General features: G+C 41.7%; 1 protein-coding gene across 10 annotated transcripts in view; it reads left to right on the forward strand.

The window, feature by feature from the left end:
- The window catches only part of PPM1A (protein phosphatase, Mg2+/Mn2+ dependent 1A), an 896181-nt gene that overhangs the window by 710161 nt on the left and 171801 nt on the right, over positions 1 to 14219 (forward strand). The gene's annotated exons all lie outside the window — the stretch shown is intronic.

The following is a 14219-nucleotide window of genomic DNA, read 5'->3' on the forward strand; positions in this document are numbered from 1 at the left end:
GCAAGGGATACAACAGATCCACCTACTATTCCCAAGGCTATGGGTGTTCCTTTCAAACCGCCCAACGCAATAAGGACTACCATGGTGAAAGAAAATGGGGATCTTCCATTTCACAAAGAGGCCGTCAAGGCAAAGCACAAAAAGGAATGCCTCTGGGATAGTCAAATAGGAGGGAAGCTGGCGTTCCACCTGAGCGAGTGGCGTTCAATATCCACAGACAGATGGGTACTAGATGCTATCCAATACGCCCACTTGTTGGAGTTCAAACGTCCACAATTTCCCATTCCTCCGGTAAAGACATCTCAATCTCACCTACACATCTTACGTCGAAAGGTTTGTCTCCTATTTAAAAATAGGGTAATCGAGAGGGTTCCCCCCCCTCAGCATGATGAAAGGGCACCTATTCCAGATTTTTCGTGGTCAAGAAACCAAAACGGAAAGTGGTGCCCTATTCTAGACCTGCGGGTGCTCCACAAGAACATAAAGCAAAAATTCAGGATGCTAACGTTGCAAGACGTTAGAAGAGCAGTGCAGGCCGAAGAGGTTTTAGCATCTCTAGATTTCAAGGACGCTTACTTTCACATACCAATTCACCCAAAGCACCGCAAATTCCTCAGGTTCACAGTGGGCAACAGCCATTTCCGGTTTTGGGTTCTCCCCTTTGGCTTGCAATCAGCTCCCAGAACCTTCACCAAGTGTCTGGCTCCCGTAGCAGCTTTCTTCCGGAGAAAGGGCGACCACGTTTACCCGTGCTTGGACAACTGGTTGGTCCGGGGAACAACATACCAACAGACGTTAGAGTTTCAACAGCACAATGCTCCTACTACAACGTTTAAGCTTCACAATCAACTACAGCAAAACCTGTTGAACTTCCTCAAAGAATTTGGTCTTCCTGGGAGCACAAGTCTGGACAACCCACAATCTGGTGAAACCCTCGGAAGAGAGGATAGAGAAGATCTTGGCCCTAGCGGGCTCTTTTAGACCCGACATAGCTGTCACGGTCCGCTCTTATGTCTCTCCTCAGTACCATGTCGTCGTGCATCCCTCTCATTCCAAACTGTCACATTTATATGCACCCAGCACAAGAATTTCTCCCATCCAGATGGTCCCAGATCCAGGGCTGCTGGTCAGAGTAGTCCTCTCCTGGCCCCTGGCAGAGGCCCTACAGTGGTGAACTCACCCTTTCAATATCAATTGGGGCATGCCCCTGGTAGAACCAGACTTCCTTTACACTAACATGACTGACGCCTCACAAATGGGATGGGGTGCTCATCTGGACCAGTTCCAAGTCAAAGGCCTGTGGTTACCCGCGGATACCTCTCTACATATCAACAGTTGAGGTTTGTACACTGGGCTCTCAAATCCTTTCTCCCCCTCATCAATGGCTCGGTGGTGCGGATTCTCACTGACAACACAACTACCATGTTCTACCTCCTGCGCAAGCAAGGAGGGACTCGCTCACAAATCCTCTCCCAGGAAGCTCAAACCATCTGGCTTTCCACATGAAAGGGATTCAGAACATACAGGTGGATACCCTCAGCATGGACTCCTCCCAGACGCACGAGTGGCAACTGAACAGCTGCCAGCTGGCAAAGACCTTCGCGAAGTGGGGCCTTCCCCCCTCCAGACCTTTTCGTCTGCCCCGAAAACGAACAAAGCTAGCAATTTGCCAGCAGGACCCCACATCCGAACTCCCAGGGGGACGCATTCTCTCTTCCTTGGAGTGGGATGCTTGCCTACGCGTTTCCCCCTTTTCCTCTCCTAAGTAAAATGGTAGAAATGATTCGTAAAGTTCCCTTCAAAATCATCCTAGTGGCCCTGTTCTGGCCCAGGCAGACCTGGTTCTCTGACCTGCTTCATTTGGCAATGGATGATCCGCTTCACCTGGGATCCTAGCCGGATCTCCCATCTCAGAACAAGGGAATGGTGTGGGATCACAACCCAGGCTCCCTCAAATTGGCTGCATGGTTCCTGACCAATCGGAGTTCGGAAACCAAAATATACCTCAGGACTGTTGCTGCATTTTTTCTGCGGCAAGAGCTCCATCTACCAACATATCATATACGGTAAGTGGAAAAGGTTTTGCGCTTGGTGTGCACGGTAACCTAACCTGCAACCATGAACTGTGACACCTCAGCAACTCCTTCATTACCTTTTGTTGTTAGCACAAGTGGGTCTCGCAATATCTTCTATCAAGGTTCATACGAAAAAGAACTTCTACCCTGCTTTACAGCGACAGATTAATAAAGCATTTCCTGAAAGGCCTTTTCAGAACCTTTCCCCCTAAGGAAAAGGTTTTCACCTGTTAGTATTCTGAACTTATTTTTAACAGCCCTCATGAAACCGTCTTTCGAGCCTATGTCAACAGCTCACATCTAATTTCTCACTTGGAAAGTAATTTTTCTGGTGGCTATTACGTCCTCCAGATGAGTGTCACAACTGCAGGCTCTGTTCATTGATCCACTGCATCTGCGCTTCATGAGAGAGAAGGTGCTTCTCTATACGAATCCACATTTCATTCCAAAGATTCCATTGGATTTTCATAAAAACACTACAATCACTCTACCAACATGTTTTCCTAATGCTTCTACTCCGGCTGAAAAGGCTATACATTCTCTGGACGTTACGGGAGCTTTAAAGTACTACCTGGACTGCACAAAATTGTTCAGATCCTCCAATCAGCTTTTTGTGGCCTTCGGACCTTCCAATAAAGGTAGGCCGATTTCAAAGCAAGGCATCTCACACTGGGTGGGGGCTACTATATCTTTCTGCCACGCAAAAACCAACACACCACTACAATCCGCTCCCAGAGCTCCATTCCACAAGGTCCTCGGCGGCCTCAGTAGCTCTATGGGCAGGCATATCAATCGGACATTTGCCAGGCAGCAACGTAGGCAGTGGCCCACATGTTCACCAGGCACTACTGTCTGCATCAACATGCCGAAGATGTACAAATGGGACGGGCGGTCCTCCAACGCCTGTTCCAGTAAGGTAAGCCCCTATAGCTTCCATGGTTATTTCTGCTCCTGTTTTTCACCTTAAAGTTATGTTTTTTCTTATTGTCATATTACTGAAGGCTTGCATCCTGTTTGCCTGATATGCACCTCAAAGCATTTCTACTATTACAAATTCTATTCACAGCATGTGACTCTATGAAAGATCCAATGCTGGAGAAGGGAGTAGTTTCTTACTTGTATCTCCATTTCTCCAGCGTTGGTATCTTTCATGGATTCACATGCGCCCTCCAGCCTTTCCCCGCAGGCAAACATCTTTCTTAGCACTTCCTCCTTTTGGAGAGGTTTAAATCTGAGGGGTAGCTGCAGAGGCAGAGCTATACACTCAATGTCCCATTGGTGCTGCCCAAAGCACCCGTGGTGACGTCGATAGGACACTCAAGGTGTCAAAGTTTTTCCATAGGAAAACTACTATCTTAAAGTTACCAGGGTTTTCCCAGCCTGACGACAGGGAATATTCACAGCATGTGAATCTATGAAAGATACCAACACTGGAGAAATTGAGTTACAGGTAAGAAACTACTCCCTTCTGCTACACCACAATTTCTCATATGAAGGGGGTGGAATTGTAAATGAGTACAGTTCTTGGTGAATACCAGTGCTTTCATTTGAGAAGGGTTTCCTTCCTCTGAAACTGAGACTGAAATTTTCTGCGATCATGCATGTTGCCTCACTCTGGAAATCTGAACGTTAATTGATATAACTGGGAAGGGCTACGTTTATGGTACAATATGCCCATGATTAGATCCCAGCTATTTAAAAAGTCACCCACTCATTTCGTAAAGTATGTGCCCAACTCTGCTCCTGCAGAGCGCACAGTATTGTGACCACCTTCCCAACATCTAATAGTAACCGCGCAGGAGGCAGAGGCTCCAGGATTGTAGTGTATAGATCCCTTCTGACATTGATAAGTCCCATGCCTGGTTTTGGGCACTTATAAAGCAAGTAAGAGACTGGAAATAACTGACCCATTCTGTCTGGTAAATGTTGGGGAAACCCTAGGGGCTGCTATTATTGAAACCCAATCAGGAAATATCAATGATTCCTTGGCTACGTCTTCTATGGCCATACACGCCTCTGGGAATAAGGAGGAGAAGGCTACTCGAGAGCTTTTGGTGATCCCCTCACTAGAGTCTTTGTTGGGGTCCAGGGGAAATCCTGAGGCGGATACGCCTTAGAAAGAGCATATTACCCTTGCACAGTGGCTGCGAATTAGGACCAATATAAACCGTGAGCTGAACATATACAACAGCTTTTCTGATTTCTGCAAATGGGTAGACTTGCTGGATAAATGTGTAGCACATTTCCATCTGAACAAAACAGATAATTTTGCCAAACAGATCTACAACCCGATAGGGTGGACCAGTCTTTGCAAACATAACTGCTGCCGGTAGCTCAAAGTTATACATGACACACCTGCCATCAGACTGTCAGCGTTGTTAGTAACGAAAGAAAAACACAGACTCCAACTTCTTCAGCTATAATTTGTAAATCCGCACTAATATCCTCATGCCCCTCGTGACTGTCTATTGGCAAAAGTAATTTAGCTACTTTTCAAAGCCTGTTTTTTGGTAAATCTCAGATGCCAGCGATAATGGGCAAAACCATTAGAGGACTCTAAATGTACTGAAGAAATGTTATTTCTAACATGGAATGGCCAGTAGGGAAAGAACCCAGTGAGGCTCTCCGTAATAAAGTATTGGCATGGGGTTTGCCACCAGCGAACTGGGCCAGGAATCATCAGAACCTCGGACTTGTAGATTCTACGCAGGGTTGAGTTGGATGGACTGGTATATCCAGAAGAACATAGATTGCGTTATTGTTGGAGGTGGGTTGAAGTAATCTGCCACTTTTCTTAAGCATGTGTCTTCTGCCGACGGGCTCCTCCAATCTGAGACTAATTGTTGATCTGAAGTAAGACTAATCTTTTCATGGAATGCTCTGTTTAGTCACTATCCGGTTTATTTAGATTTGATATTTGCTTCCTCTTTCTCTGATTCTGATCTGCTTAAATATTGTCACATGACATTTGTATTACGTTTGTTCATTTTGTTTATTTTATGTTAGCTAATCTCAGAAGGCGACGTGATGGACAATACTTCCCCTTTGAGGGCTCTCCCTTTGTCCCTGATGGGCAATTCTATTTTAAAAGCAATTGTCAAATCCAGAGTTGTCAGTTTAAGACTTGCAAGAACATTTTGCTGCAGCAAACATTGTGACCCAACAGGACTGCAGAATCTTTTTCTTTCGAGACATGTGTTATCCCAGATAACAATCTTCCCAGTCCCCATCCTTGTTTGTGGCTCACTCCCCGAAATCATTATCACAGAGGAACCACCCCTCGCCTCTAACAAACTCTCCTTCGAACATGTCAGTAAACAAAGCCCCAAATACCCCAGGCTTGGCATTTGACGCCCTAACCTTGACTCTGTCCCAATTGGCAAAATCCTCTGACATCAGACGAATTTCGAGAGCAGCCAGTTACCCTTACCTTAATGGCTGCCAAACTAGCATTTTTGACGGGTTTTATTCATGAGTCTATTCACCATAATCCTGATCAACCCCATTTGCTTGCTTCTGACAATCGGATGTTTCCCTAATGAACGGATTTGTTCACCCTTGACGGTACCAACTCTGAGAGAAGACATGAGGCGATGCGAGGAACCATTTCAGCCGGATATTACGATTTCTCCAGTTAATATCGCTGAAAGAAAATCGCCCATTGTTATCCAGGCTACGCAATATGAGATGTGGTTGGGAATACAATCATACAGCATCCCTTGTCTCCTACATGTGCATGACAAAAGCAGTAACACATATCCTGTACCAGTCCACTTGGAGAAAAAAACCCTAAAAACATCAAAATTCTGCCTAAGCAAACAAGGAGGGGTTCTCAAGTTCTTGAGAAATTTGAAAGCAAGTTGACGTGGCCTCTGGCTCTTCAGGTTGAAATAGACGCTAATTGTGCTGCTTCAACCTCGGAAGCGGTTGCGTAAGTGGAAAAGCAGCAACTGAGTGACCTCCTTCAAGAAAGGCAAAATGTAAAAACTAAAATATTAAGGCCCTGTTGCCCACATGAAAAGGATCAATTACATTTTTCCTGAAGCAGTTTCCTGAAAAACCTAACAACCTAAACTTGAGTGAGCTATCCGTATACTGAGAGACTGATGACTGCCAGTATGCACTGGAGAGCTTAACTGCTTTGGATTTACTAGTATCTCTGTGCTCCGGTAACCACTGCAATGGCCTTGCAAGCTCTCAGTTCCAGTTGAAGTCCCATGACCCCACACTGAAAGCACAACCATGTGAAGATATTGGTGAACAATCCGCCCATATGGAAAATGAGTCTCGACTGGGCTTTCACGAGAACCGGGCTAAAGTGTTAGCTGCATTGACTTCCAGTGCCTCCTTGAGAGTTTAAAAAAAAACATCCATACCTCAGTCAGCCTCGCCAAGGAATTTGGGTATTTCACCATTGACTAGCAAATTATCTCACAGCTGAAGCTATGATAGAAGCAAGCCTGCTATGCAGCACATGGCAGCTGGCAAAAATGTGGTGCTGGCAGCCCGATTAAAAGGCACTACCTAGTATGAGGACCACATCATGTACATGGAATGCATTTTTGTGGAGGTTGAAGCTTTGCCACTGAACAGACGGCATGTGATGTCGCTATTTTCCGAGATCCCAAATTGGAGACTACTTACTACAAAGGGCATAGCACAGGTGGATTTAATTATGGAAAACAGACTAAACATGGTAAAACTCTTCCATTCCCGCATGGTTACAAATGTAGTTTTATCGGAGACAGAAGTCTTACAGATTTATGGCTACAACGTGATGCAATCTGTGAATTTAGGGAAACTCAAATTGCTCTTCTACTGGATGAGCTATATTTGTCAAGGTCAGTAATTGACTCAATGCATCAGTTTCTACTGACAATTAGTATAAATAATATTGGGGAATCAGAGCAAGGGATAAACTATCAAAATCCCGCAGCTCTAGTAACTGCCCATTTTATGACTGGTCCTCAATTGTAAATTTGTTACATAGGGGAAGATCTCTGGTGGAAATTCCACAATGAAAACAGCTCTTGTTCCTTGCATCTTCAACTGTAGGGGTCATATCTATTTGACATCACATCTTGAGACCAGTCATTATTCATAGATTTGATATAGGAAACTAGTTTCATGTGACAATGCCCCCGCAAAAATGTCACTGTGCAAGAATGGCGCTGTTTTTTTGCAGCAACATTATCATATGGAGCCTGCAGGGGACATCCATGCAAACCCCGTTCCCATTTACCCCATATATTTTCCACATATATGATGTCCCCTATGCAGTTTCCCAGTGACTATATGGTTGGTGACATTATATATGGGGACAATATTACCTGATACCAGGAAACTTGGATTGTGAATCCCCCGTTGTTGGATGCTTTTACTCTTAGTTGCGTGGAAGCCAAGCAGGGGCTCAGAGGATGGGCATATGGGGATTTATTGTCTGCATTAAATAATGGTTTGGTTCTCAAAATGACCGTTGCAAACAAACCGAGATGAAATTCAGTTGCTTAAACTAACCTGTATTGATAGCTCTCGGATGGAATGCTTTTGCCTTGTGTTCAATTTGTACTTTAACCATAAATCTACAAAATGAATATCATTTTTAGAATGTCTTTCTGATTTGTTACTAAGGGAAAGGAGTGAGGGTCACTTTAGCATAATTATGGTGGGGGACCTAAACAATGAATGTCTCAATCCTTATTACCTGAGCAGGGATTATGGGAGCACTTCTTACTGTCTAGAGGAAGAGGGCATTTGTTTTGGGAAGAATAGAGTTTGTGGGACCTATCACTGGTGAATGGTAATATAGCTGCAGGTGTCCCACCTCATTTCTCAAGGGATAGCATGGAATCAAAATCTACATTTTCCTTTCAAAAGATCTACATTTTTTATGCTGCAAATATGAGGAGATCAACTTATATTCAAGTGACCATTGCTTGTTGATCTTGGATCTGGAAATAGACTCCTTATATACTGCTGATAAACAAACAGCAATTTTGTGGGGCCTATTTAACAACATTCTCTCTTCAAATTCCCTTTCCCCATCCTGAAGTGGTGCTTTAACTGTTCTCATTTCCAAACGTGGTGACGGAATGCTCCCAAGTAATTATCGACTAATATCTCTTTTAGACTCCTCAAGGAAGATATTTGGTAGTATGACTTTAGGGAAACTAGAAAGTTGGGCTAATTCAGCAGGGTGCTTGACGTCTTTCAATCTGGGTTCAAGTGCGGGCAACCTTACAGATAAGGGGAGTATCAGCCACTTCTTTTCCCTAAAATTAGGCAAATACTCCCAAAAAAATAAAACGGGGAGTAAAAATACGCCCAACAAAAAATAGGAAACCGACACGTAGGACCTTCCGCTCCTCCCTTCAACCACGCAGCTCCATGGCTATGTTTGGACCAGAAGTGCACATAGTACCACAGGAAGAAACTAATATTTCTGCCTGATTGGAAGAAGTAAACATGTATCTTTTACTGTGTATGAATAACTAGGAACAGTTATTTCAAAAACATTTGTTTTCCAGTTAAAACATGTTTACTCACTTATAAAATACTCCAATTGGGAATTGGACTTACATTTGTACTACCTAAAAAACATGTTACGCCCAGTAATAACGAGTAAAATACTCGCTCCAAAATCTTTTCTGGATCACTGAGTGCAGGACTGGGACTTCACTTCATTTTCTGCTCATTTACTGCAAACACAATCGAAACTGGAGAAGAGAGTCATATATTGTGCATTTTTAGATATTACACAAGCTTTCGATTTGTGTAAATAGAGCAATTTTATGGGAAAAATTGTCACAAGTGGGCTGTCCGGGGGGACTTTTCAGTATCTTAATAATTCCACCACAAAAATAAAGATCGGACTAGACCACGCTAGGAATACTTCTAAATGGATCCAAGTGTAGCGGGGATTACACCAAGGCTGCGTATTGGCTCCTTTTTTATTTAATGTATATGTAAGCGACCTTGGTGATATATGCCAAAGAATTTTAATAAGTCTCCAAGTTAGGGAATACTTGTATAAAATATTTGGCATATGCCGATGGCATTAACATTTTGTGATTTGACACCAATAGGGCTTCAATGGGCCCTTACGGCCGTTAACTCCTAATTATTTTTTTTCACTTGGATTTGAAACAAAAGGTAATGAAATCCAAACATTTTGGCTTTAAATTATTCCAAGCGGACAACATTTAATTTTAACTACTCCCTAGACCAGGCCCACTTGGAAATAGTTCCACGTTTTAAATACCTTGGTTTGATTATTCATGCCAAAAGGACGAAATCATTTGACCAGAACAATATTGCATGAATGGCCATTGTAAGCGCTATTGAATTGCACTTAGTAGACCGGAAATTTGCCTGCTTCTCTGCAATCCTCGTACAACTATTATCACCAAAAAATTGTTCCTGGAATTCTGTATGGTGCAGAAAAACTGGTCTTGTGTCCTTGAGTTGGGATAAATTGGAGGCACTCCCGTGGAGAAAAAAGCTATCTTTGCGGTACCAGGTCCCAATCACAATTTTGAGTCTTGAAATCCCTGTGTGCTTGTGTGAACTGGAAAAAATACTACAATTGCTCAGAAAACCTTTAGTTACCCCAGCAAACAGTTTGTTTATTAATCTAAATGATGCTATTAATGAAGGACTGTGAAAGGGTTTATTGGGCTGGAAGCAACAGTCTATCTCTATTTTAAGCAGTATTAATGTGACAGCAGAACTACTGATGGCGAATACGGACAGTTATAAAGAAAATGTTTGAGCTCGACTGGATCGAGAACTGTGCAGTAGCAATGAATTATCATCTGTTTCATCATCTTAATCAGAAATTAGAGCTTTTAATGTACTTCCATCATACTATAAAAAACACCCTTCTAAGAAACATAGAAATTATATGATATGTTAAGATTAAAGGTGAATCGATTCCCCACTAGAGAAGTAATGGGAGCTTGAGAAAATATAGCAAGGAATCCGAGATTGTCTAAATATTGCCTGTTTGCTGTTGAAACTCTGACATTATTCATTGAATGTAATGACTTATAGAAGCTGCGTTTTTAGAGAGGTTTGGAAGATGTGTATTATGAACTTTTTTTAAATACCGATTTATTTTGTTCTAGAGTTTTAGCTAGTAAAACTATTTTTTTAGATATTGTAATAACATTTTTATTTAAGGTTTTAAATTGATATTTTACACAAGATGTGTATACTATTGAAGCTGTGATGGACTTTATATGTTTGTGTTGTGAAAAGTGTAAAACGTAGTGTATGTTAGCGATCTGTGGCCTATGGGCGTATGGCACACTGTACAAAAGCCATCGCCGTACTTTTGTAGCTTTATTGCGCTTTAATTCTGTCTGTATCTTATGTGATTTTATTTCTGTACCCTCTCACTTGTTTTATCTAGTTTTAATTGCCTATTAGTTTTAGCTGGTGTTGGATTCCCCTTTTATGTCCTACCCTGTTGCCTATATTTGTTACTAGGCTTGTTTACCTTGGGGCTTAAGACGCGTTACAAAAATGTAAATAAATACTCCCTTTTTCCTTACAAAAAGTGAGTCTCTGATCTAAAACTGTACATACCAAACTGACGGTCTTTGCAAGGTGTTCACAAAAGTATCCCCAAATGCCACTTAAGGCATGCTGTACACTAAAGGAATCCCATATCTACTCTAAGGAGAGCTCATAAATTGCCTTTAAACTTTAATGGGATATTTGTGTTCTCTCATCTGCTTCAGAAATACACACAAGAAAACAAGCTCTCTTATACACGTCCTATATGGAATTGAATGCTTATGGCATAAACAGAGCAAATTGAAAATAATGCACAGAGTTCTAATCTGAATAGCATTTAAGGTGACCACCTAGTCACAAGGAAGAATTGGACCAAAACCAATTTTTGGGACCAATCGTGGATCGAAAATATAATTACTATTAGCAGAAGCCGTATACAAAACCTGTGTGAAGGACATGGATCACACGCAAATGAAATCTACTACTCTCATAATTCAGCAATCGAACACCTCAAAATGCACAAATTGTTTTACACTAATGGATCACTATTGCTTACTAAAATAACAAAAGATCTACAAAGTAACTTCCATCAATATAGAGTTACATGTAGAACATCAAATTGAAGTCTGGATACTTGGGGATGTCAAAAAAAAAAGTCCTATAAGAAATATTTTACCAGGAAATCAGTTTGTAAGTGTTAAATAAGAGACCTTTTATCATTTCCTGCCAAATATAGCAATGTGCTTTAATACAAGGACTACCTTTAACAGATCAAAATAAAGGGAATAGCTAGGAGACTGAGATTTTGATTTGGGAGCTGGATTGAAATTTGAGTAAATAATTGCTTCTCCCACAATGGATTACAAAGTCTGTAATAAAACCACTTCTCTTGCATGCAAAATTAGAATGTAAAGTGGCACATCTAGGCTATGCCTGCCAAAAATATCATCAGTAAAAAAAGTGATCTTGGTGCCATATCTTGCACAGACACACTCAACAGGATGAACTCAAGTGTAACAGAAAATTAGAAGAAACTGAGACCTGTCCATAAGGAGCAAGTAGTCCTGAAGTCTCTCACCCCAAAACCTAAGCAATGTCATTGATTAAATATAAAATTGTAGCTTAAACACACATCAACCATAGAATACCTAAATACTATTGAGTTGATTGCAGTTTTGGATACAGTGAAAATCGATCCCATGATATGGATGATTTTAAAATCGACAACTGTCCTTAAACATGTTTTAGTTAAATATCCTAGAAAGGAGGCTGTTGAGTCATGAGTTTAAATTCTCCTCCAGTTAAATGCACAGAAAATGGAAGGTACTCAATGACTGTAGAAGAAAATGAACAAAGACTCCTGAAGAGGCGACACATGGCACATCACATTCAAGATGCTGGTATATTGGAACAATTATTAGAGCAACCACATGTACCAGGCTTCCGATGAGACTGGTGAATCTGAGAAACTGTATCAAAATATTTCAAAACACTGAACATGAAGATGGTATCACCAACACAGCTTCCCACCAACATTAGGAAGGGATGGGAGTAGCAAATACCCAAACAGGTTTTGTTGGCTGTGGATACTACCTCTGCCCTGAAAATACATTATTGCCTCACTGAAAACAGTTTTCCCATTGTAAGAAACATAAAGTCCATCATTTTAAACCTGTTTGACCGTAGTTTCAGGTTATTGTTTTAATGTTGTTGTAGCTCTTCTGCCATCTTTAGGTGTTTTCCACATGGAGATCTTGAAGCATTCTCATCCCAGTTTTATTAGAAGAAGTAGTTTCTTATATAAATGCTCTGGGTAGCAATGGTATTCTCCGTCAACCTGCTTTCCCTCCAGCTGGGTTTGGCCGGTTGGGAAAATCCCTGTAAATCTGGCACTTGGAGCTTCTGATTGACCGCAAGGCCCACACGCTAACCCTACCTCCCCGCCTGTGCATCACAAACTGCTCACCCAGTTTCTTCTGTCTTAATAGGTGGGTCAGGATTGTGGCACCTCCTTTTTATATTTTGTATTTTTTGGGCATTCACTTTAGTCACTCCACTTTGGAATGCACAACAGCACTCACTACTACATTAAAAATGTTCCCTTCTAGTGTCTTCTCTTCTGCTGTACGCTTCTGGCTTCAAGCAGGGCATCTAGTGCAGGAAACAATTGTCAGCAGCTGATCTTCCCTTTGCTTGTCACTTTCCTAGAAAAATACCATTAGGTGAGTTATGCCATGTGTGAGGAAGTTCATCAGAAATCCTTCAGAAACTGTCTTTTTTTCCTGTGTCATAGCTAGGAGTGGTTTACTGAAGGTGACTGAGCACTTCGACATGCATGGTAAGACCACTGACCTGGGTTGGGGTTTGTGGCGTGTCTTCTAAGGTATGTGTTCCTTCCTCTTCTTCTGGAACAGGGTGGAAGTTGCCTCCCTCTCACCCAGTTTAAGGGTGCTTGTGGTTTTAAACAATTGGCCAATCTATGGAACTTCAGTTGAGAATGTGTTTATGCAAAAGCGGCAGTTCCTCCAGGTGGGAAAATAACTGATCAGCCTGGATCCTTGATGATTTGTTCACACCTGACAATGTTTCTGCATTGCTGAGAGGGTGCACGGCAGCCTTCGGTTAGTATGGAGCAGGTTTGCCTATGACTGGGGTTGGTAAGACTTTGTCTAAATCCCGGTCAAAGAAGAACTATGTACCGACAGGTTCTTCTCAGATTAAGTTAATAGGAGGTCAGCTCTGGCTGTGTGATAACTAGGTGCTATGCATCCTTCATGCTGTACTGTTCAGCATCTTTCTTTTCTCAATAATATGCTTATTTTCACAACTCAATATTTTATTCCCTTTTATTGGTTTAGCAGGTTAGTTGCATGTATTAAAGTAACATCTAAACCAGGGGTACAAATGTAAAGTTACAACCTACTAGCCAGCCAATAAGGCACTCGCCACCTCAAATGTACACATAACACACCAATTTCTTACTTGCAAGAGTCAATTATGACTAGCGGCAAGCGCACTTTTTGAGCCCTTTCTAAACAGCTGACTTGTTTTGTTTGCTCCAGGGGTGCTTTCTTAAGGTTGTTAAACCTACAAATAGAGTGCACGTGAGTGCCGATTTTACTATGAGTACATTCAATTTTTGTATGAACAAATCTTAGTATATTGTCAAATAGTATGATCTGAGGTTTTAAACATGCGTAAAGGAAAAGCATAAGGTGTAATGTAAATTCTGAGAAGTATGCCTGTTATAGGGCTATTAGTCTGATTTTAAAAGAATGCATATAGCTGATTGTATAAAAATACAATTAAGATCGCCTACCTCTGTGTATTTTTGGGTTCAAGTAATGGTTAGGGATCTCTTAGCCTTAAAATGTTATTTTAACGCAGTGCCTAAGAAAATAAAAGCAATGTGTTGTCTGTCGGGGATCCTTCATGCATGCTAGATGCCACCAGATAATATAAAATGGCGTTTCACAAGGATGCAGCACTCAACACAACTACTAATACTTGAAGCTACAATGAACTCTGATGTAGAAGTAAGTACAGGACCAACACACATAGCTAGTGCAGCTACCTCCATCCACTTCATGTGTTTTAAAAAAATATAAAATATACTTTTTCAAA

Source organism: Ambystoma mexicanum, chromosome 14, assembly GCF_040938575.1.
Source record: "Ambystoma mexicanum isolate Mex_15411 chromosome 14, UKY_AmexF1_1, whole genome shotgun sequence".
NCBI lineage: Eukaryota > Metazoa > Chordata > Amphibia > Caudata > Ambystomatidae > Ambystoma > Ambystoma mexicanum.